Here is a 25,588-nt window from a genome sequence, read left to right on the forward strand (position 1 = left end):
TCAAATTAAGCTTCCGAGCCTACTGAACTGAAAGAAAGCTTCTGAGAATCTTGAAAAAAGCCATCTGAGATTCTTGAAGGAAGGTCTCTGCGCCTCTCGAAAAGTGGCCTCTGAATTTCTTAAAAGGAGGCTTCCGAGCCGCTCAAAAGTAGGCTTCTGAGCCTCTTGAAAGGAGGCTTCCGAGCCTCTTGAAAGGAATAACAACGGTGCTACTCAGCTTATCAAAAATGGATCCCAAGCTTCTTGAAAGGGAACTACCTAACATTTTGAAAAAAGGCATCCAAACCAATTGAAAGGAGGCCTCCGAGCCTCATGCAAATAAGCTTCCGAGCCTCTTTAGGGAGGCTTCCGATCCTCTTGTAAGCAGACTTCCGAGCCTCTTGAAAGGAGACTTCCGAGCCTCTTGAAAGGAGACTTCCGAGCCTCTTGAAAGGAGACTTCCGAGCCTTTTGAAAGTAGGCTTCCAAACCTTTTGCAATAGGCTCGAAAGCTCCCTTTAACGGTGCTACTCAGCTTTCCAAAAAAGGCTTCAAAGCCACTGGGCTACCTAATCTTTTGAAAGGAAACTTACGAACCTATTGAAAGGAGCCCGAGCAGCACAAGTTTAACGAAAATGGTTGCAGCAACTTGATTGTGACTAAATCTGGTCACATATGAGTTGCAGTGACCTATGTTGAATATGTGTGCTGCTAGGGAGGCTTCCGAGCCTCGTGAAGGAGATTTCCGAGCCTCTTGAAAGTAGGCTTCCGAGCCTCTTGGAAGCAGGCTTCCGATCTTCTTGAAAGGAGGCTTCTGGACTTATTGAAAGGAGGCTTTCAAGTCTCTTGAAAGAAGGCTTCCGAGCCTCTTGCAACGGTGCTGCACAGGTTTTCAAAAAAGGCTTCCAAGCTACTGGGAATGAGACTTCAAGGAGGAGCCTCTTGCAATTACGAGCTCCTTTGAAGGAGGCTTCCAAGCCTCTTGTAACGGCGTTGCACAGTTTTTCAAAAAAGGCTTCCAAGCCACTTAAAAGAAGGCTTCTGATCCTCTTGAAATGAGGCTTCCGAGCCTTTTGGGAGAAGGCTTCCGAGCCTCCTGGAAGAAGGCTTTCGAGCCTCCTTGAAGGAGGCTTCCGAGCCTCTTTAAAGGAGGATTCCAAGCCTCTTTAAAGGGGGCTTTTGAGCCTATTGCAACGGTGCTACTCAGCTTTCAGGCCACTTGAAAATAGGCTACCTAATCTTTTGAAAGGAGACTTGCGAACTTATTGAAAGCAGGCTTCCGAGCCTCTTGAAAGCAGGCTTCCGAGCCTCTTGAAAGCAGGCTTCCGTACTTTTTGAAAGGAGGCTTTCAAGGCTCTTGAAAGAAGGCTGCCGAGCCTCTTGAAATGAGGCTTTCAAGCTCCTTTGAAGGGGGTTTCCAAGCCTCTTGCAACGGTGCTGCACAGCTTTTCAAAAAAGGCTTCCAAGCCTCTTAAAAGGAGGCTTCCGAATCTTTTGAAAGGTGGCTTCCAAGCCTCTTGAAAGGAGGCTTCCGAGCTTCTTGAAAGGAGCCTTCCGTGCCTCTTGAAAGGAGGCTTCCTAGCCTCTTGAGAGGAGGCTTCCTAGCCTCTTGAGAGGAGGCTTCCTAGCCTCTTGAAAGAAGGCTTCCGAGCCTCCTTTAAGGAGTCATCCGAGCCTCTTGAAAGGAGCCTTCCGAGCCTCTTTAAAGAGGGATTTCGAGCCTATTGCAACGGTGATACTCATCTTTCCAAAAAAAAGGCTTCCAGGGGTTTCCAAGCCGCTTGAAAGGAGGCTTCCGCGCCTCTTGAAAGAAGGCTTCCGAGCCTTCTTAAAGGAGGCTTCCCGACCTCTTAAAAGGATGTTTTCAAGTCTCTTAAAATGAGGCTTCCGAGCCTTTTGAAAGTAGGCTTGCGAGTCTCTTGAAAGAAGGGGTCCGAGCCTCTTGAAAAGATTTTTTTGAAAGGAGCTTTCGATAAAAGGCTTCCATGCCACATGAAAAAAAAATCCAAGCCTCTTGAAAGAAGGCTTTCGAGCCCTTTGAACGAAAGCTTCCGAGCCTCTTGAAAGAAAGCTTCCGAACCTTTTTGCTTCTTTAAAGGAGCCTTCTGAGCCTCTTGAAAGGATGTTTAGAGCCTATTTGAGGGGGCCTTTTGAAAGTAGGCTTGCGAGTCTCCTGGAAGGAGGCTTCCGAGCCTTTTGAAAGGCTTTTTTGAAAGGAGGCTTCCAAGGCCCTCTGCAAGGGGCTTCCAAGCCTCTTGCATTGGTCATAATAAGCTTTTTATAAAAGGCGTCCAAGCCTCTTGAAAGGAACCTTCCGAACCTCTTGAAAAAAGTCTTCCGAACCTCTTGAAAGGAGCCTTCCAAGCCTCTTGAAAGGAGCCTTTCGAGCCTTTTAAAAGGAGGTTTCCGAGCCTCTTAAAAAGAGGATTCCGTGCCTCTTGCAACGAGGCTTCCGACCCTTGGAAGGAGGCTTCCGAGCCTCTTGAAATAAGGTTTTCGAGCCTCTTCAAAGGAGGCTTCCGAACCTTTTGAAAGGAGCCTTCTGAGCCTCTTGAAAAAATGCTTAGAGCTCCTTTGAAAGGGGCTTCCAAGTCTCTTGCTACTCTTGGTGCTACTCAGCTTTAAAAAAAAGGCTCCCAAGCCACTTGAAAGGAGGCTTCCAAGCATCTTGATAGGTTTCGGATCATCTTAACAAAAAGGCTTCCGAGACTCTTGCAAGGAGATTTCCGAGTCTCGTGAAAGGAGGTTTACAAACCATTTGGAAGGAGGCTTCCGAGCTTCTTGAAGGAGACTTTCGAGCCTCTTTAAATAAGGCTTCTGAATCGCTTTAAACAAGGTTTCCGAGCCTCTATATCAGTGATGCTCAGCATTGTAGGCGTTCTTTTCCTTAATTCGCTTCTCACACAGTAAAAATGAGCTTCGACCTCACAAGTTAGTACTTGGACGAAAGCTTTTAAATATATAAAAGACAGACAGAGTAAAATTACAGTGCGGCCTGCGGGCTGCACGTTTGTTTTGCTTTGATACGGAGTGAATTTAACACCAATATCCGTTTTATCACCCTCAACTGGTAGATACATTTAAAAGCTTTCGACCTAGTGTTAATTTGTGTGATCAAAGCAATGAGCCTATTGTGTGAGATTCGACTTTCGAGTCGAGTTAAGTACGTGCAACTCAAGACGGCCTTACATTTGAGGGCGAAACAAGAGTCGAAATATGTATCTGTGAAGATTACAATGTGGTGAAATTAAATGGAATAATACTAAGCTCGTCTTATGACAGGTGATGTTCAAATATGGTTTTTTTCTTCTCTAAAACTACAGATTTTTTTGTTTACGTTGTATCAGTCAACATATTCTAGATACATAATTCTAGAATTTTGCGTTGAATGGCTAAGGTGTCCGGCACTTAAAACCTATCACGTGCTGGTTCGGTCAAATTGAAAGTATTGCAGTATGCTATTCGAAGTAGCAGCTTCTTTTTGACATCACGAACGTCCGCACTTACCGTACAACTATATTTCGAATTCGGCGAATTCGCCCTTTCGCCAATCATAGAGCCATTGTGAAGCTTGTTAGTTCTGTGATAGCGTTTTGGTCGCATGTACAGCTTGTTTTAATGCTTGCGATTACCTGGGTAGTCTTTCACATATGCAAAATTCGAGATGGCCAATAAAGTTAATAGTTAAACTCTGCTAGAGTGAATTCAATGTTCATGCTGGGAAAGGGAGAGGATGTTTATTTTCATGTCTGATTTATTCAAAGAAGTGTGATTTTGAGGTGGTAAAATAATATATAATAAAGGTTAATCGTGCCACATATGAATACTCATTCCGCTCCGTACAATTTCCACCAACTCAACAATGTTTCAGCCCGTGCTAAAATCATTGTCAACTCATTGTCAATATGCCAAAGAATTTATTTACCATCGTAAAGTGAAACTGTAGTCGAAATTGGATTCCCTACTTCGGAAACGACCAACGTTGTGTCGAATCATCTCGTCGTCTTCATTCCCCCTTGTTTCGCAACGCAGAGATGGAATAAAATAAAAACATTAATCGTAATTATTATTATTTAATCAAAAGCTGTTTTGGTGACTTATACACATGTGTGCATGCTCGGATGCTGAGTCGGCCGCAATGATGCTGCTCGAATAACAAGAGTTTGTGGGTAGGCTACATCTCGATTGACGATACATCAAAGAACCATCAAACCTCATTCGATACCTTTAGGCTGGTTCAAAATCTTTGAAGAATAAATATGTTATTTTTGTTCAAAACCAAGTTACCTTCGATAATTCCATAAATATAATTAACATGTATTGACATGATCATTTACAACAAAATCGTAATTTTCATCTCACCCACCCAGGTATGTGTACTTCCTGACAATGCTAACCAGTATTGCTTCTGCAATCACTCACTCCCAATCCATATCTTTAGCCGGGAGAGGACGAACCCGTTGAACCGAAATACTGAAAAAGTGCACCACCAGCAAACAGTCAGTGTGCACTGTGCAACCAATGTGGACAATTCACGAGTACTCGTCTCGGTTGCATCGAGCCGCATGCACACGATTGATCGCGGAACAGGTTGCTGGCTGTCGGTTGCCAGAAAAACGCGACATCGACGGGCGACCGCGCAGCGATCTGATGAAAATTTAGCCAATCCTAATGAAAGGCAGAATTTATTATCATACGGTTTGCTTCTTCGCATTACTCGCCTGTACGGTGAGGACAGGGCTGCCGTTTTATTTCAGATTTCTTCCGTTGGCGACCTTTCCTTAATTTGTTCTGCGGGGTACCGAAATTTGTACACCAACGTATATTAATATCGCTGATAGCCATTAAGGAGGAAATAAATAGATTGGCAACCAACAAACACGTGTTTTAAGTAAGTTTTAAGGGAAGGAATGCACCAGTCACCACGCCTGAATATTTCATGGTGAATCGCATCGTTTCACTCGTTCGCCAAAAATAATTTCTTTCCAAAAAGCGGTCAAAAACGTCAATTAACTGTTATTAATAAATAAGATCAAAAGAAAACCTACAATGATTCAAATAGATGATTCAATTCAGCCTTGAGTTTCTTTGGAAAGTTTCAACTCTAGATTTATTTGTATCGTTCATGAGTTCTAGGATTTTGAGTTTTTACCAACGCTGGATTTCTGTTTATAAATATGAATAAAATCTGCACCTAAAACAGTCTTTCAATGATTTTTCGAATGTGGGGTAGGGATCATAAAGTAACGATAACGAAGGCATTTACGCATATTCTTCATAAAGCAAGTAACCAAAATAGAGATTTTGTGCCCATTTTTCGGTTCATTGTACTTCCACACAAGATATATACTCATGCTATGGCAGAGATAGAATAGCTTTCAATCATTATCTGTAGAAATGCTAATAGAACACTCAGTTGCAAAGCAGGTAAAGTTCTATCTGGGATGTACAGCAATTGAAGAAGAACAACTCTTCTTTTCGTTAAGCTTTTTGCATTGGAATTCTGAAACTTATGTAATATGCTTCTCAAACTTTCTGAAATAGTGATAGACTTCGCGTATTACCATATAAAAGTAATTTTATTGGGTGATAAGGCGCGATACTTCATGCATTATACAACGAATTCATAGGCACAAGTCGTTCGTAATGCATTTAGGTACAATATTGAGCAAACCATAAATGTTTTATTTATTGGCCTGGCATCGCTGTATAAGATTGTGCCGGGTCTTATCTTTTTTTTCGCTTTTGGATAATTTCCAGACTTGCAAAATGTGACGACCATCTTTTCTCCCCCAGTCCAGTAGAGCCGTCCGTTATCTCTGTATGGGTGTTCGGTTCCGTGATATGCAACGGGTCAGCAGCCCCACCATACATGAAACTGTAGCAAAGTACTAAAACTGACAAGATTTTAATCACGCAGCCCCTGGAAATTTGTCGTCCCATCATATTTCTAACCGCCGCCATCGATGATGCTGATGATGGCGAGGACGACCAAGACCCGCTCGGTTGGTGTCGCCGTTCGTTGACTGACGTGATGCCGCTACCACTGCCGAACGCTGCAGTTCTTCATAATCGTCGAACGAACGACTTTGCTTATATATAGATTCCGTTCGAATTGCGATGGAACTTTTTTTTTGCGAACCGTGTTGAAACCAACAAACTCGTAAAGATTTTCCGCTGATGTACTGATATGAAAAGTTCGATTACTAGACGAAGGTCTCCAACGGGGGAATAACTGGATTTCGATATTTTAGTGCACCACGAGTGTGTGAAATCAGATCTCCACAAAAAAAGCTTTGGAATTTAGAGAGGTCTGTTTGTTGCAGATTTTTTTATATATATTTGCAGCAGTTTAATTAGAAACTAGATATGAAGGATTTGATACCAGAGAGTTTCGAAAAGCTCTTAATTGCTCGTTCACTTTGAACTTTGAAAGAATAGAAAGGATTTGAAATATGGTCTTATAGTTAATATTAGAATGCTGCAATAATACGTATTTTGAAACCTTTTATGAGGTTTGACGTCTAATTTAGAAATAAAAATATTCGTATTTTTGTTCGCTCAAAAAGTATTCGTCTATTTGAAAAGTAATCTAATAGTTATATGTATTCGCATGTAGTGACACCAGCCCACTTTAGTGGTATCTAGCAAGGGGGGAAGGAGGGGGAATATGCCCTAGCTAAGCAAAAACTGCTTTAATGTCTTAGCTGTAACGATTTTCATGGGTATTTTTACCTCATGCAACAATTAAAGAATATAGCTAATTGATGCCATCTAAAAATTGTAGAAAATCTTAAGGCCTATTCCCCTAACTCAATATTCAACGACCGATCAGTGTTATTGTTTTGATTGAGCTCGGTGCCGAAAGATAAAGGAACTATGGGTCGGACAGGTAAAGAGACGAGTCCTAATGAAAGAAGAATAGTCCTTCATCCACATAGGGTCGGTGTACCAATTGTCGCCATACATAAGAACAACTATTTAAAAAAAAATAAGTAAAAGGCATGTAGGTGGACTTCCTGCTCCTTAGAACAGCTGTGAAAACCACAATAAAATTGGTTACTATCCTCAAAGTTAATTAATCCATAATAGAAACGCATGCACAATCAATCAAAAATCAAATCAAATCAAAGTCATTTTTTACAATTATGCTTTGCTTGTTTTGGAGAAAATCAAAGGAGTTATCGTGTCATATGAATATGCTATATTGATATGAACTTGGTTTGAACTGATTTGATTGGTCATTTGGCATATAAAGCACTAGTGCGACAACTGGTGCTATAGCCACAACTGGTACATCTAGCCTAATCAGTGAAAGTTGGTTTTCGAAATTGCAAAAAATGTGGGCGGACTCCATTTGAATCGTTGATTGATTGCATCAGCACCACAAAAACCTTGCAGAACAAACAACAGAGTGGTCATCCGCGGGCGTTAACTGATCACGATTATCGATTTAGGGGAAGGTGGGTAGACTTGATCCCCCGGGAGACTTGATCACCCCCTGTTTTATCGAGAACTAAACTAGTTTTGTTCTAGCGTATTTTTTAGTATAGATCCTCTAGACAAATGACCTTTACATGGTTAATTTTTTTTGGATTGATAACCTTATTTGTTCTGCAGGGCGGTTTGTATATTTTTTTTATTGGCCACGCAAAATTTGAACAACTTTTCATAACAATGACCAAATGCTTTCATTTTTTCACAGCACAAAGCCATAAATATGCTTAATGATCTGTACTGATGAAAATGTCAACATTGCTTTGAAGTTTTAGGATATTTGGATTTGAAGTTATTGCCTCAATATGGGGACATTTGATCCCCCATTAGTCACCCATACAAAAATTTGGCGAAAAAATTCAAAAAAATATAAATCTGTTCTCAGGCTTCTAATTTTTTGTAGATTTGACAGATTTGATGAAGGGTTGGCAGGAAAAAATATTTATTGCGTAGATATCATAGAAAAGGGATCAAGTCTCCCCAAATTTTAAAATTGCATGTGCTGTCGAATTCAATAACAAAAATCGTTCATGTATACGCACAGCAATTCGAAAATTGCGCGTATTTTGAAGGAAAAATATTTAAAAAATCTGAGGGCACCTTTCTAATTTTATCAAAGTAAGTTCTTGGTGAGGGATCAATTTCCACCGAATATTTGAAAAGTAGACTTTTTACAGCACTCTAAAAAATCGATTGTGTATAAATAACAACAATCCTCGATTGTTCGCGAGATGGAAAACGGTTATCAATCAGATGCCATCTATACTGATTTCTCTGCAGCTTTTGATAAAATCAATCACCAGATTGTAGTAGCAAAGCTGGCACGTCTTGGTTTTGAGGGAGATTTTCTCAAGTGGATTGATTGGATTGAATCATGACCAAACGCTGTATGTCTGTAAAAATCGGTAATCACTGCTCGTCTACATTTGAAGTCACATCAGGGGTTCCACAAGGAAGTCATCTTGGGCCGTTTATATTCCTACTGTACCTCAACGACGTAAATTTTCTTCTAAGCTGTTGCAAGCTGTCATTCGCAGATGATTTTAAATTGTATTTTACCATAAAATGTGCTGCCGATGCAATGTACCTACAAGACCAACTAAACATTTTTGTTGGCTGGTGCGAAACGAACAGAATGGTGCTCAATCCTTCAAAATGTTCGGTAATAACTTTTACACGCAAGCATCAACCTGTTCTTTACGACTATCATCTGAAAGGTTCAATATTGAAGCGAGAGTCCGTTATTAAAGACTTGGGTATTCTATTGGATTCGAAATTAACGTTCAAGGACCACATTTCATACGTAACATCGAAAGCATCGGCTCAACTAGGCTTCATCTTCCGTGTGGCTAAAGGGTTTAGAGACGTATATTGCCTGAAAGCTCTGTACTGTTCCTTAGTCCGTTCTTTATTGTATGCTCAACTCGAAAGGGCTTTTCCCTCTTCCCAAAATAAAATAGTTAAAGGACTGTCATGCATCAGTACTATATTTCTTAGAGAGTCTGTGTGGAAATCGCGTATGTTTATTTATTTTTGGCTGTGATACATCGGAAATTAGAAAAGGGGATCAAGTCTACCCAGTCTCCCCTATTGTGCGAGAAATCATAAAAATCGAAAACAAGTGCAGCCAAGTTTGCAAGGGAATTGGAGGCAAGAGGTACTAATAGTACCTATATGATATGCGAGATGATATGTACCAAAACAATCAGAAATAGTTGTTGAAAGTATGGGTATGATCCTTTAAGAGTTTCTTCTAAAATTTCTCTAGAAAATCCTCCAGGAACTTTTTAGGAAACTCCTCCTGGAATAATTTATAAAATTTACGAAGAGTTCTTAAAAGAATTTCTAATGAAGAGATTCCTGAAAGATGCTCAAAGGAAATTCCGAAGGAATTTCAAAAAGAATCTCCGAAGGTATAAAGGAATTTCTGTAAGAGTCGCTAAAAAAATCCGGAGGAATGACCGAAGAAATTCCTAGAAGAATTTTCGAAAGAATTTCTTTAGGAAGTTTAAAAAAAAATCCTGATGAATATTTCGAAAAAAATTTCTTCCTGGAGTTTCCAAAGGATTTCTTGAAAAATATTCCTAAAGGAACTTCTAAAGGTATTATTAAAGAAATTTCGGAAGGATTTCTTCTAAAGGAATTTCCGAAGGTATTTCCAAAACAATTTTTGTAGGTGTTGCGGGTACTGAAGAAATTCCTAAAAAAATTCGCAAACCAATTTCCGAATGAACTTTTTATTTATTATCATAATTTCTTCTTTGAATTTTCGAAGAAATATTTTGGGGAATTTCTAAAGGATTCTCTAGATTTATCTCTGGATTCCCGGAGAATTTGAGAATAAATCCCGAAAAATTTTTAGGGAAATGTCCAAAATAATTCTTGCAGAAATACCTTTAGGATTTAAGTTGAAAATACCGATTAAAAAATTCCTTTGCAAATTCACTAGGAATTATTTTGAAAAATTCTTCGGAAATTATTTGAGGAATACCTTCGGAAATTGTTTTAGGAGAGGTCTTTCGAAAAATGTTTTAGGAGAACTTCTTCGGAAATTTCTTTGAGAATTCTTCGGTAAGTCCAAGCTATTTTCGAAAATACCTTTCGAAAATTCCTCCAGAAATTCCTTTGGAAATTCTTCTAAGGATTCCTTTGAGAATTCCTTCACAAATTCTTTTTGGGATTTCTTCCAAAGTTTTTTTTTTATATAAAAAAATCAAACTTTTCTGTAAAGCATGCATTTTTTCTGATATACATCAAACATTGGTGTTCTATATTCTTTGAAAACTTACATTTCCAAAAGAAACGTGTCAGTTTGACATATTACAAAGTGATCCCTTCTTTAGAAGTAGGTACGCGTTGGTCCGGAATAAGGCAAAGGTGATACCTTCTGTGCGCAAAACCATGATTTATGTGATGAAAAAGAATGCCTCTGCCTGGAATAACGCTTCCTTAACAATTTCGAGTGTGATTTCTTATTCAAAAATGCACATGCAGGATAAATCAATTATGAATGTCATTCCATCGATCATTAAAAACAATTCAAGAAATATTGCATTGGTGGATGTAATCCATTCTTTAGAAGGAGGCATTTGCCCGGGATACGAAAATTGTGAGTGGACCTCTATAAGAAAATGAATAAAATAATGCATCTGTCCGGAATAAGTCACCCTAGCAGCACACATGTTGCATAAAGGCTATTGGAACTCATATGTGACCGAATTCGGTCACAATCAAGTTGCAGCAACCATTTTGTCTGGATTGTGCTGCTCGGGCAATGGTTGTTTCCATCCATTAAGGAGCAGGGATTGAATTCAAAAGACAATGCTTAACCGATTCTGTTTTTTACACTTGTACTCAAGTTTGATAAACTTGTTTTCAAGATCTGGGGGCTAACGATTGAAGTTTTGTTATTAGGATTGAATTCTTTCGGCGATAGCTTAATAAGTAGCAAATACTTTGTTGCTCCTACATCAGAACCAGATCGCAAGAAGCGCGACCCCCTTTCCAAGGGATGATGAAACGATGATCTCCGATTTGTCTAAAATTTTCAGGATTTGTTCATATATTTCAAATAAGACATTTTGCAGATTTTCCGATTTTTTGTGGAGGGGAAATGGGATAAAAGGCTCTTCAATTTTTTTTTTTAAATTGACAGAATCGAAAAAAATGCAATAATTTTTTAGATGATTATCCGATTTTGTTCAAATTTTGTAAGATTTTTCCGACGGAGGTCCTTCGTAGCTTAGTTGGTTAAAGCACCAGTCTAGCGTACTGTAGAGTCATGGGTTCGAGTCCCATCGAAGGGAAAGTGGTTACCTCCAATACATTTTTCAAATCAATATCTTCCACATAACGTACATATTCACATATGAGTTTTCATAGCATTGTAAATTAACGTCCAAGTCGGGTGGTTTAATCCCCGGAAATAGGCAATTACCTTTGATTGAACTGAAGATTTTTCTGCCTGATTAGCATTTACGCCAAATGGTTGACATGGTTATAAAGTCTTTTATTTTCGGAAGAAATGTAATTTTACGAGAATAAATAGTCAATTTTCTAAAGGTAAAATTTTTTACCAACAGATCTAGGTTTAAAAATAAACCCAGAGGGCAATAGAACAACTAAAGAGCTTTCATTTGATATATATTTCAGGAGCGCCAACTCAAGAACAACCAATAAAATTAGGATTTTCTGCAGCATTATTTTTTAAGCAAGTTTTCAAAATTGTATTGATGTTTTTCGATCTGATTAAAACTGTCAAAGTTTCTTTGACTACGTAGAAAAAAATGTTTGGCAAAATTTCAGGATTTTTCATTTGGGAGAAATGGGGTGAAATAGCCCTTAAAAATTGTCAAAAGTTCATCAATTTTTTTTCTGCTACAAATACACGATTTTGAAAACACAACTTTCAGGACGGATGGGTCATATATTCCCAGCGATTTAGATTAGCTGTGTAAAATAACAAAATAGAGATAGGTTCCCACTTTCTTCAGCAAAACTTTTCACCAGGATGTTGGCTTTACAGGAAAAATATCGGGGGTCAAGTTTGACTATATCCTGAAGACCCAGATATCCAAAACCTAAGTAATATTTCACTTCTGAGAGCATGCAAATGAATCTGACATGTTTGAATCCTAAATAGCATTGTTTGATAGTTCTGAATACTCAGACAAGTTGAGCCATCCTGAACATTATGCCTGTGATTAATTTTCAGGAACACAACATGCTCGAGTTACTCCAAAACGTTATCGAGTTCAGCCCACGGTATCTACTGGATCAATCAATCAAGGCTTTGGGAATGTCCTCATCGTCGGTGTACACCCGATCCGATTCAATAAGCATATACGCATGATGCAAAGCCTATTTCATTGAAAACGAGATGCTCATGGTACTCCCTAACGTTCTGGAGTTTAGCTAACGGTATCAACCGAATTAACCAAGGCTTTTGCAATGGCCTTATCACCGGTATACACCCAATCTGGTTCAATAGGTATATACACATCATGCAAACCCAATTTTTGTGAATACGGAATCTTCTAGGTACTCCAGAATATTCTTGAGTTTAGTTCATAGTATCTACCAGATCAAGTAAGACTTTTGCAATATCCTCATCATCGGTATTTACCCAATCCGGTGTAATAAGCATATGATCCGAATTTCCATGAACATGAGATCCAATGTCCAAGGTGTTCCAAAATGATCTTGAGTCAAGATGTAAAATGACGATGAGGGTAACCTGCGATTTGTTCTGCGTTCACGGACCTGGATGATCAAGTAGTTCAATCGTTCCGGTTTCCGTTTTGGTGAACCTAAAAGGTCTGTAGTAGCTTGTATGAATAATGATTGAAGTCAAATCAACTCAATGGACCTACTGGGATATCATATCATACACCATTCATAGATCACATGATTCGAGCTACAAAAAGGGTCTATACAGTCGATCCTCTATGAATCGCTAATGAAAAGACCATTGACTCAAGCATACATCGAGATGTGTAATAGAAGTTCCTTGGAAAATTGTTCGAAAAGAACCATTTTAAGTAACCGGGGAAAGATTTTTAGTATGGCATAATTGTCTTCAGCTTGGGATAAAGCGCTAATTAAGCAGTGAAAGCATGCACAGTTTGAACAAAATCGAACAATCACCGCCAAAGTTATTGCATTTTCGATTTTCGCATTTTTTCACATTAATTTTTGAAGGACGGTTTTGCCCACTGTCCCTTCTTGTCAAAATCTGAAAATTTACAAAATTTCTTCTTTTACATATATGTATGAATAAATCCTGAGAATTTCAGACAAATCATAAACATTGATACAAAACGGGGTCGCTCTTCTCGCGAACTGGCTCTTAATCTTCTACAAAGGGTTAGGAGTTTGTATTGGAAGCGCCACACATTTTGTTGTCGTGATTTTGTAAAGGCGTGCACTTTTTTTTATGCGTAGCAAATTTGCGTACTTTATTTAGTTTTTATATCTACTTTTAAAATTAAAGCTCTCTCAGTACCGTCAACTGGGGGAAGATGATCATTGAGGTGAAGATGATCATTTTGATGTGTCAATCAAAAGTGCCAAATTTTTTATGAAACGGTAGTCAACAATATTCTCCGTTCAAGTAATGTTACCACTAGGTAGAAATCCGAGTTTTTCGATTGTAATCATGAAAATGTATTTTGTGGAAGAAAGAGAGATATAGTCATAAATGACGCTATTTTCGTTTTAAATATTGACTTCGTAGACTTCTTTACGTAGTAAATTCAACATTCATACAAATAACCTAGTGTATTTTGACTACTAGGTCATAATGATTTTAGTAGAGCTGTCTTGATCAACTTCACCCCAAACCCCATTACTCAAAAAATGTGTGATAATTTAATTTATTTTAATAAATGCGAATGTATTTCAGAAAACTTAAGTTGTTGATTATTGCAACGTTTAGCAGTACATGTTTTAAACATATTTGTTTCGATTTAAAATGTAAACACACATTGTTATTGCATGTTTTGTCTTAAAAAGGATCATCTTCCCCCCAGTTGACGGTACTTGGTTTAACTTTAATTTTCTACGCTTAATCGTGACACCTCGACTTTAAGTTTCGAAACTGATATCAGTATCACCAATAAAGAATACCCAGCGACTGCGACATAAAAAACGAAGACAGCTGATCCAATGAAGACCAAACAAATATTTTTTTCGCAGGTTATCTTTTGGTGCGGAAAAATGTGTGGACTCGAGTCGAGTCAAGTACGAGACACTGAAGACGGCCTTACTGTTGAGGTCGAAATACGTATCTGTCAAGATTCAATTAAGTGGTGAAATGCAATGGGATTGTACAAACTCGTCTTATGACAAGTGAACAATTCCATAATTATCACTGGAGAATCTCTCCTAAATTACGGCACGCTCATCTAACTCAACTTAAATTTGGGTTGGTTTTTTAATTAGAAAATTAGGCTTAAGATAAACATTTAATTTGTGGCATTCTTATAAAATTTGGGCCATGCATGCAGATAGGCAAGACACATTCTTGAATAATTGTTTACCCTATGACCATTTTGTATGAAAAACGAGCTTTTGGGCTTTTTATTATGCCGGTCACTGTATATGTGGGCTTTTTTATTATGCCGGTCACTGTATATGAAAAGATATATAGAACATTTTCTTGGGTAAGTTGAACAAATGTAAAAAATATAATTTCATTAGTTCTGTTCTGAAGAAAATCATCAAGCTGGAACTGGAATGGATCTAGAGGGCGAAGCTGCGCTGCAATCAAACAAACGATTGACAGTAAGGTCGAAAAAAACAACCCGAGTTTGGGCAGGTTCGACTTGTACCTATCCAATACATTTGCTGTTTTAAGCGATAATCAAGTAGTGAACAAGTTTATACAGTGGTCATCAATTGAAATTTGTTGTGACATACCTATATCGTAAAGAGAAAAAACGGACAATACAAGACAGTAATTACAAGTTTGCTATTCACAGGGGGTCCCAGTAGCATTGTGAGCGAAGGCTTAGGGTTGTCAACCTGAAGATGGCGAGTTTGATCTGGTCTAGGATGTTTTCGGGTTGGAAACTTTCTAGACACCCTGGGCATAGCGTATCAATTGTTCTTACATCACAAGATACATTCTCATGCAATGGCGGGCATAGAAAAGCTTTCAATTAATAACTGAGGAAATGCTGAGGAAACAGAAAACTATTGAAGTTGAAAAGCAGGACAAGTTCCAGCTGGAATGATGTGCCATTGAATAAGAAGAGGAAGAATAGCAGGGATTTCGGGGGTGTACAAGTGTTTTGGCCATATTTTTTTCAAATATTTCAACTTCAACACAAAAAAACATATTCAAAAGGAAGTCTATATCTCAAATTGTGTGTTTGGAATATAAGTTATGTGCTTAAGTGGTGCATTCTTGTTAAATCATGACAAAATTTTCAAATCGACGTTTGAATCTTTGTTTACAGATGCAGACAAGTCGTTTTGAAAATTTTGTCTTGAAATGATGCAAATGCTGCTAGGACTGCTAACAATAGTCGCGAACTGCCAACACCGCATTTTACAAAAATACATCTCGTTCCTTCCTTATTAAGATGTTTTGGCTCCTGATAATTTACCCGTAGTTGACTCAACAATATCATCATCCACATGCTAAATTTGGATATTATTATGCCTGAAACAATAAAAAAAATGTACGAAAAAAGATGGGTAACTAGGAAAAATACTGCTGCAAGCATACTTGATAAACACTATTTCTTTCAATGAAACCATAAAACAGTTTGATGACAAAATTTATTTTTGTAAAGGCAAAAAAAATAAATCAATATCACCGGTTTGTCTTACATAAATTCTTTTTGCCAGAATGTAAGAAAATTGTACAAAATAAAAGATATTCAAAATAAAAATTAAAAAATTAAGTGACTTCAACGCACGTCAACTGACGAACCGTTGATTAATACCCATATTGCTAGGTTTTCTCTATAGAAACTCTAAGCTAAATAATCCTCTGGTCCTATTAAGTTCATGTAGATGACAATGAACGTTCATCGGCCGTTACTTATTCTCCCCTTTAATTCCATTTGACGCGATTGTGATTCGTTTCGCTCATATGGCCAGCCCGGCCAACAATCTTAAAGCTGTATGCGTATTTGCGAGAGAGAACCTGTGCGGTTGAATACGCCTTGCGTGCATTAGCATGTCTGAACAGGAACCGTACGAGGCAGCAAATTAGTTGCAGTGCAACCGGTAGGTTTCCGCAAATAGACTATAGGAAAGTCTCGAAAATATAAGCGGTTCGCATGAAATTGTACTATCCACAAATTGATTGACTCAATTGACTTTCTTTTAAGATCATGAATAATTTTGACATCACATATGATCATAGACTTCCTTCCTAGGGGTAGGCATGGCAAATCTATGTTCAATTAAAAAGCCAATTAAGAATTTAGAAGAAATCTGCAACCTCATTTAGCAAGAAGTGCTTCCGGCGCTTATTACCTAATCATTCCTATTCGGCTGTAAAACTGCGTTGGAACTTCAAGCTTACGTTTTCAATTAGACATGTTTGCTGATGTGAATAGAAGCGGTTTTGAATTTGAGCAGAAGGTCTCGATAAAAGTAAATTTACGTGAGATTCAATAAATAAAATAGAGCATGACCCATATTCCGAACGCCGTGCAGAGAATCATGAATGAAATCGAATTCAAGATCCTATACATAGAATTGCATAATTAAAGTTGTAAATTATTTCGTTTTTCGATGATGGAGAGATGCGGCCTCGAACCGTGTATTGTGGCGTCAAATTGTTGATTCAGTGTTATCTGTTTAGATGTAAACTAAATAAATGAATGAATACCAAATGAATCAAACACTGGCACTAACAACTGATAAAGTTGTCTTTTATCGTATTTAGACTATATTGTAATAATTTTTCATGTTTGCGAAATGTGCACAACCATGTTAGTCTTTGATACTCAAATGCTGCAGTTTATCGCAAAATTAAATAACATTAATTTAAATGTGTTCTGATACTTCTTCTAAGCTAGAGCAATAACCCTTAGCTATGCTATGCATAATATAAACGTTTAATTGCAGCGATTTTTATGGACGTTTTGCCGTATATGACAATTAGCAAAAAAAAAAACGTTCTGATGACAACATCCTCAAGGGGCGTTAAAGGGCCTCTTCTCATACGAAAGGTTCTGGATAATCTATTGTGGACCACTTTCTCCTATGCATAACATACTCTGGAATAGTTGATGGGATAACTGACTCCGCTTCAGACAGCAACTTTGCAATGTCAAATCGAAGCGGGGGAGCCAGCAGTGTCGTGTGAGTCACCGAGCGACCACGACTGACCGGGCGAGTGAGTTAGTGAGTGAACGAGCGAACCTGTGCAAACCGAGTGTGTATAATCTTCGTATTTATTAACAGCATGTATGGCTATAAATCTTAAATTTACTGCAGAAAAAGAAACTTTTTTCCCACTGATTGGTGTTCGAAAATAGACCAGGGTAGATGAGAAATGAACGATTGTGCACGAGCGTAGGATATTCAGTGTGGTTCAAAGAACTGGTCCGAAAGGAAGCAGTTCCATGATGTTATATTTTTTGCGTTTGGCGAGATTGAGAGGATCGGTAGGTCTTTACGCTTGAGAGAATGGCTTCAGGCAGAGACCTCGGAGTGCTGTAAAATAGACGGTGCAATTCCCTAAGAGGCCTAATTGAATTATATGCATCAGCGGGTGGTTTGCATAAATTACCCGTTGGAGAAAAATAAAAGATCGCATGAATTTAAGTCACCCGAGAGATGTATTTTAAAAATTGGTTTTCTTAGCAAAATTGGTAAAGCCATTTTTGCGAATCGATCCTTATGCTTATATAGACGACCCATTATGATATTAACCAATCGATCGAGTTCGACGAATGGGAGTTATGTCTGTATGTGTGTGTGTTTGATTGTACAAACATGTGAGCCACTCTTTTTGTTTTTAGCATTGAGTGATTTGCTCACAACAAGATCGACGGGCATTCAAGAGCTATGTCCAACTATTGTTCAGAAATGTGGCTCACTAAAATCCATGTTGTAACAAAATATTTTGTACGATACTAAACACTGTGTTTTTTGCGATTGAGAATTACAATATAATAACAAGCAGAGATTTACAGTAAAATTGACTCGAAAATAAATGAGGTAAAAATAGATGATAATTCTTATTTTGCAGTTAATTCAACGAATTCCTAATACTAAGATCAAGTCTAAAAATACTTTTATCTATAGATATCAGTTCAACTTTGTTTCATTTTCCAAATTGAAAACAATGATACAAATTTGCCACGCTCAGGACATGTATTTTACATACGTTTTCTTAAATTATAAATATATGAGCGGTAAAAATGTAACATCGCACTGTATCCAAACCACTCCCTATAATCTATTTTTAAATATACTTGGAATTGATATGTCCATGATTTATTCATGATTAACAGTGTTCTGGATAATTTTGGTGCACAAGAGTACTTAACATCTGGAATCCTACTGTTATTACAAGTGATTCATTTTGCAGCAGTGCAATTTTGAACATTACTTCACATCGCTAAATGTTACCAGAGAGCTCGATCGGGAAAAATCTGCATTATTATGGACCCACATCGATCGACGACGACGACGGCAACGAAACGAGTGTGTGAGTATAATTTTATTTCTCTTGCGCTCTTCCGATGCAGATGGTCACTTCATTTTTATTGATACCTTCCCCCTTGCCCTCTGTAAGACCCCGCGGTCGTAATGGCTGTTGCTGTTTTTTTTATTTATTTGCAAGTATTGACATTTTTGCATAAGTGTGTACATCAAGAAAGTTTCCACTGGATGGAACATCTCTTCCGCTGATACCACTCGCGGGCTCTCTTTGTTCTCAGGCAGGCGCACTGACTGGACGGTTGGTGAGACCTCCAACTGTAATAACAACAAAACCAACAACGACAGCAAATTTAGCAGTGGCAGCAGCAGAAACGGCAGTCGCAACAGACCGAGTGAGATTTACAGCATTCAAGGTATAAGTTATGTGCTTTTCACTCTGTATCATGCTCCACTCCACCGATCGCGATGGACGACGGACTGGAGAGCTCCGTCAGGAAGGGTCCGCTTTTGTGCCTGACTTGGTCTGCTTGGTCGGCTATGGGTTCATCGATGGTGTGGTGCCCGCTTATAAGTGTATGCAGGCGCAACCGAGGCAAGATCGGATGCTGCTTTTTTGCACATGTGCGATGACGTACTCGGGAAGGGGGCTCAGTTATCTTCAAAAGTTGAGATTCTGTTTTCGATGTTATACAAAGCATAGATTTACCATTAGTTTTACCAAAAGAATTACTTAAAATACCTTTGCTAGTGCTTTATTAAACCATCTGAGAACTCTGTAAGCATTTTTTTGTTAAATATCTTGACTGAGCATATGCACAGCACATGTTTCGAAATGGACAAATTGATATGAAATTTGCGAAAAAGTGTCTTGGAGATGATGGCTTTTCCGCAAATGTGACCTTTAAGTGGTCTTGTTGTGTAGGGGTTATCACGCCTATCTAGAGAGTAGCAGCTTCGAGTCCCTCCAAGACACGTGGATTCTTTTTCGCAAATTTCATATCAATTTGTCCATTTCGAAACATGTGCTGTGCATATGCTCATTCAAGTTATTTAACAAAATAATGGTTTTCGTACGGTCGAGTTGCCGAATAATATGCAATTAATTGTCTGTCAGCATGTTTTCAAATCTTATAATCTTTGTAGCAATTTCTGATAACATTATGTGAATAAAAACAGATCTTTCCTATTTTTTAAACCAGTATTTGTGTTTGAGAGAATTTATCAAGGAGCTTAAGAGCCGATGCCCACGTAGCTTTTTCCAATTGCAGATGCACGGAGCGTTAAAATGGCGCAGGTGAGCGGAGCGGTAACGCTGCACAGTGGCGGAAACCCGAACAAAAACTTTTTTTTTTTCGTATTTTCGCGAATCTCGTATTTTTTTAATTTTACACATATATTAAATGAGTCTAAAATTTGACCGCATTGTAGCTTGTAAATTTAATTTTTGGGACTTGTTGAAGTTGATGCTGTAAAGCGTCCCTTTTACAAATATGTATGGAAAAAGGATTTTATTTATTTATTTTATTTATTAACAATTACCATATTACATGGGGCCCTCCTTGGCAGTGCGGTAAGATGCGCAGCTATAAAGCAAGACCATGCTGAGAGTGGCTGGGTTTGATTTCAGGCGGTCCAGAAAATTTCCGGTAGAAAATGTTCTCGACTTCCCTGAGCATAAAAGTATCATCGTGTTAGTCTCATGATATACAAATGCAAAAATGGTAACTTGGCTTCGAAACCTCGCAGTTAATAACTGTGGAAGTGAGTAATGAACACTTAGTTGCGAAGCGGCAATGCCTCTGTGGGGGATGTAATGCCAATGAAGAAGAAGATGTAGCAGCATAAATAATCACATATTTATTTTCAATGTTTATGCTACTATGCAACGTCTAATACAAATAACTACATACTGAATAAGATATTTTGATTCTGCTTAAAGGAAGAAAAACGGAAGGAGTCTTTTAAACTGTTTGTGAAACATCTAGGAACGATAAGTAACGAACCTCGCGAAGAACGAGTATATCTGAAAAATCTTGAAGTTAAATTGGAGGGTTGTTAATAATTTTGAATGTTTGGATACTGGTTCTGAACTTTAAATGATTTGTAAAATCAGTTTCAAGAATAGTCTTTCTATAATTAGATAAATGATCAAACTTTTTCAGATTAAAAGCATATCGTGTAACAGCGTTAAATACTTGGTTTAATTAATTGCATATTATTCGGTAACTCGGCCGAACGAAAATCATTTTTTTGTTAAATATCTTGGCTGTGCATATGCACAGCACATGTTTCGAAATTGACATATTGATATCAAATTTGCGAAAAAGAATCCACGTGTCCTGTAGGGACTCGAACCCTCAACCTCCTACTCTCTAGATAGGCGTGATAACCCCTACATAACAAGACCACTTAAAGGTTACGTTTGCGGAAAAGCCATCAGAATCCGAGTACCAACCTCCACCGCGGTTAGCTCTTTTTTGCAAATACAATATTGAACCTCGCTGCGCTTGTTTCCAGTTGGTAAGGGCACATTGTCCTGCCTACACTGGGGCGTTTTGACCAGTGAAACATATTATCGAAAAACTCTACATTTTTGAAGATGGAAGCAATTTTATATCATATTGACCACTGAGTGTGCATGTGCATGTTTTGCGGACTGTATGCTAGCGTCGCTTCAAAATGTTGAGCAAACAAACATTGAAAGTTACATAAAAACTGTAACTTTCTGTATTTTGCTATTGTTTTGATTATGTAATACAAAAATACTACCACATTCACATAGTATGATGGTTTTACAAATATTTAAAGGTACCAACTGATTTTTACCCTTAGTTAGTTATAGATTTGTAGAAATCAAAGGGGGGCGTTTTGGCCAGTTGGGGCACATTATACCTTACCCTACATAATGATTCGACCCCTAGAAAAAGGGCCAAGATGTACAGAATCGTCTGGAAAAGAATGAAAGCATAGTTTTCAATTCCGTCTAAGACTGCGAAACCGATATTTCCCAAATTAATCGAGAAGAATGTCCCCCGAATCCGTTGATTACTGTGTGTGTTTATTCGCGAAGTTACATATCATGAACAGGGATGAGAAGCCATGATTTAAACCCTGTCTGGATCGTATCATGGATTGGGTTAGGGATAAAAGGTCGAAAGACGGAAAGTCGAAAGGATAAAAGGTCGGTAGACAAAATGTCGAAGGGACAAATGGTCGAAAAGGAAAAATCGAAAAGGATAAAAGGTCGAAAGGACAAAACATCGAACGGGACAAAAGACTTCCTTCCCGTGGTAATTGTGGAGATGCAGAGGTATTCTCGGTCTCTAGTAACAACAATAACCACACACTAACATTCCCTCCCGTACCCAACTGACTGTAAGGACTTGGCCGGCGCCGTTATTGATCAACATTTGAGAGCTGCTGAAACGTGCACTTCGAGAATAGATGGTAAGCCCCATCCACTATTCACTTGAATCGTAGTGCAATTTGCACCAGTTCTGATCAATTACGGAGTAGCAACCATTGATATGTACAGTCAGTCTAAGCTAAGCTAAGCTAAGAAAAGACAAAACGTCGAACGGGACAAAAGGTTGGAAGGGACAAAAGGTCGAAAAAACAAATGATCGAAAGGGACAAAAGGTCTAAATAGACAAAAAAATAAAACAGAGAGAATCAATCTCGCACAATAGGGTAAGGGAGGTATTTTGCACCACCAGTTTGACGGCTCATATTTTGGACCACTGAGTGCAAATTCCTCTTGGTGGTCCAAAATAAGAGCCTCCATAAGGGTGGTCCAAAATACACCCCTTACCCTACAAGTTTTATTCATTTCTTAGTTATTTTAAATAATGTTTCATGATAATTTTTCTTTCTTTGAAAATTGCTCATTCTGCAACTTTGATTGATAAGGTGAGTGTATTACTTCTGTTTGAAGTTCAATGCATTTCACAAATTCCTTCGGCACATACCCAACTTGTTATCAATTTGTTCTAAATCGACTTTCTTTTTGTCCCTTTCGACTTTTGTTCTTTTTGACCTTTGTCCCTTTCGACCTTGTCTTTTCGACATTTTGTAATTTCGATCTTTAGTCTATCGAACTTTTGTCCCTTTCAACCTTTTGACCCCTTCGACCTTTTGTCTTTTCGAGCTTCTATCCCTTTCGGCGTTATGCCTTTTCGACCTTTTGTCCTTTCGATCTTTTGTCATTACGACATTTTGTCTTTCGACCATTTCAAGTCAAAATTTTCAAAACGACTTATCTGCTTTTGTAAACAAAGATTCAAACGACGATTTGACGAATCTGATAGCTCTCCCACGCAAACCAAAACCGTCAATAGGTAGGTGAGGGATTCCGCTACCTGTTGATGGTGTTGGTTTGCGTGGGAGAGCTATCAGATTCGTTAAATCGTCGTTTGAATCTTTGTTTACAAAAGCAGATAAGTCGTTTTGAAAATTTTGTCTTGATTTGTCCCTTCGACATTTTGTCATAGATTCTCATATCAAAAGGACGAAGGACGAAAGGTCGAATGGTCAAATCTTCGAAGCGACAAAAGGTCGAAGTGACAAAAGGTCGAAGGGACAAAAGATCGAAAGGACAAAAGGCCGAAAGCAAAAAATCTTCAATTCTGTACACATGGATGAAACAAAATACACGACAACAAGCTTGGAAACATGATTCTAAAGAAAAATCCAGCTTATAACATTTCCCAGAGATTTCTCCTTCTCTATTTCATGAGCAGCGAGCGAGCATCAAAGTAATCACGCCAACAAGGACCATTACAAATCCATCGTGGAATTCCTTGAGGTCCACCAATATGAGTTTTTTATTCCTGACCTCCCAGCACGAAGCCACTCATCGCTTTATGATGAGAACTTAATGATAAGAAGAGAAAAGGCTCGTTGCGGAACCCGAAAGCAGCGGATTGAAACTAGTGGCGCTCATCATGACAAGGCCAGGTTTTCCTTGGTCCATTTGAAGCATGGCTTCTCCAGCACATGGAAGGACTTACAGCTGGTCAGGGCAACTGGGAGCGATTCCGTTCCATGCATCGCGACGTGACACAGTACATCGTCTGTTTCAACTTTGACAATGGCATCCGCAATCAGGCTTGGCATTTACTCGCACAATGAGCTCAATGAGCAAAAAAAAGTTCATCAAAAATGAGCAACAAAACATCACGGATATGATCAAAACATAAAAAAAAAGATGCTCTTCGTTGTGGGAAAAATGAGGAGCGGCTCTCATTGAGAGAAACCGTTTGTCTCAATGTGCCTCTTTGAGGAGCATCATTCTTGTTGTTCTTTCCAACTGAACGTACAGAGAAATGAAAGCACACTTCTGTCATACCATCGCTACCCGCACAACAGCCTCACACATTCGCACCTTTATGAGACCAGCATGAGAATAGGGACCGTCTATAGTATCCATGAACGGGTAGAAATGAACACCATTCTATCTTTACATTAATTATTTACTGCTTCTAAGCAACAGGCAGCTTGATGTAGGCAATTCTATATTTATCTGGTTAGCAATTACAATGTGGATTGAAAAGAGATTATTGACGAAATTATCTTATACTAGGCGAACCTGACTGATATCACTCGGGTTTTATTTTTGATCGGTCAATCATTTAATTGATTGAGGCGTCCCACTCTAGATCGATTTCAGATCAAGCATGATGGCTTTCTTCAAAACTCATGAAAACGTTGCATTTAGACAACTTCTCAACTTTCCCCAGCAAATCGTTATATTTGTTCATATACATAAACAAACACAGAAGAGCCCAAAACAATTCGATTGATGAGTAAATCTTGCAAATCGGCCAACCCGTTCACAAGTTATAATGCCTCAAAGGAAAAGCAAACTCATTTTTATATATAGAGGAAGATAGATATATGATGATGATGATTTAAGAAGATGAAAAGGGAAGGGCCAGGGAGCGATCCCTTGATCGTAGTGGCATAAAGGCACCAAGACATACTTCAAAATATTGTGTTAACGCGTTTAAACGCATGAGACCTAAAATCCGCATAAAAATTAAGCCTCATATTAAACCGCATGAAAAGCGACTCCAGTGTATACCGTTTTGACGGATTTATACAGGATTTTTGCGACTGCTTCAATTTTGAATGAAGTTTATTAAGCTCTTTTAGGGGAATGTCTTCAACGTGTAAAAATTAAATGGAACACTCCTAAACACGCATTATGGCAGTGATTGAATTGTTTTCTAAACAAAGACGACAAATACAATAACCTACTGGCTACCGTTAGATTAGCCTACACACCAAACTTTTTTCGCTGGAAATCAGCAAAATTTTGCTGGATTTTGCCGAGCTGTAAAACCAGCAATCCATCCAGCAATATTTATTTTGCTGTTCTTCCAGCAAACATCGGAATCATGAAAATGACAGATACTTTACTGTATTTTCAGCAAAAGAAAAAATCTAAATAATTTGCTGTATTTCCAACAATTTGTTTTTATTACAGAAATATCTGCAGCAACTAACCAAGAAACGCATTAAATTAAGAATGTTTTAAATAAAAGAATTAAATAACTTCTTTTGAGTATAACCTTGTTTGGCATCAATTTTTATTTTCTATATGAATTTTTAAGAATAAAAAAACATTATAATGATAAACACTGGATTTGTGGTATTTCGAAGTTATACCATTCGATGTCATGCCCAAGATATACCGTTGGTCGTAATCCTCCGGCTATAACAAAAGGTAGCGTCAAATATGATTATAACAATTTCCATTATGAGCCACTTACATGCATCCACTCACTCAACCATGCTTTGCAAAACGTTTGATTTTTCTTGTGATCCTTTATTGGCTCTTGAAACGCCTTTGGTTTCAGAGTCTGGATAATGGACAATGGCAGTTCCAGATCCATTTTTAAGTTTTAAATTATGTAAAACACAGCTTACATGCCAACTCGCGGAAACTGAGAAAAATATGGCGGCCGTGTTCTTTTCGC

General features: G+C 38.2%; 1 protein-coding gene across 7 annotated transcripts in view; it reads right to left on the reverse strand.

The window, feature by feature from the left end:
* LOC134212923 (protein limb expression 1 homolog) overlaps nucleotides 1–25,588 on the reverse strand; it is a 252,503-nt gene that overhangs the window by 18,215 nt on the left and 208,700 nt on the right. The window lies entirely within an intron of this gene.

The sequence above is a fragment of the Armigeres subalbatus genome, chromosome 2 (genome assembly GCF_024139115.2).
Source record: "Armigeres subalbatus isolate Guangzhou_Male chromosome 2, GZ_Asu_2, whole genome shotgun sequence".
NCBI lineage: Eukaryota > Metazoa > Arthropoda > Insecta > Diptera > Culicidae > Armigeres > Armigeres subalbatus.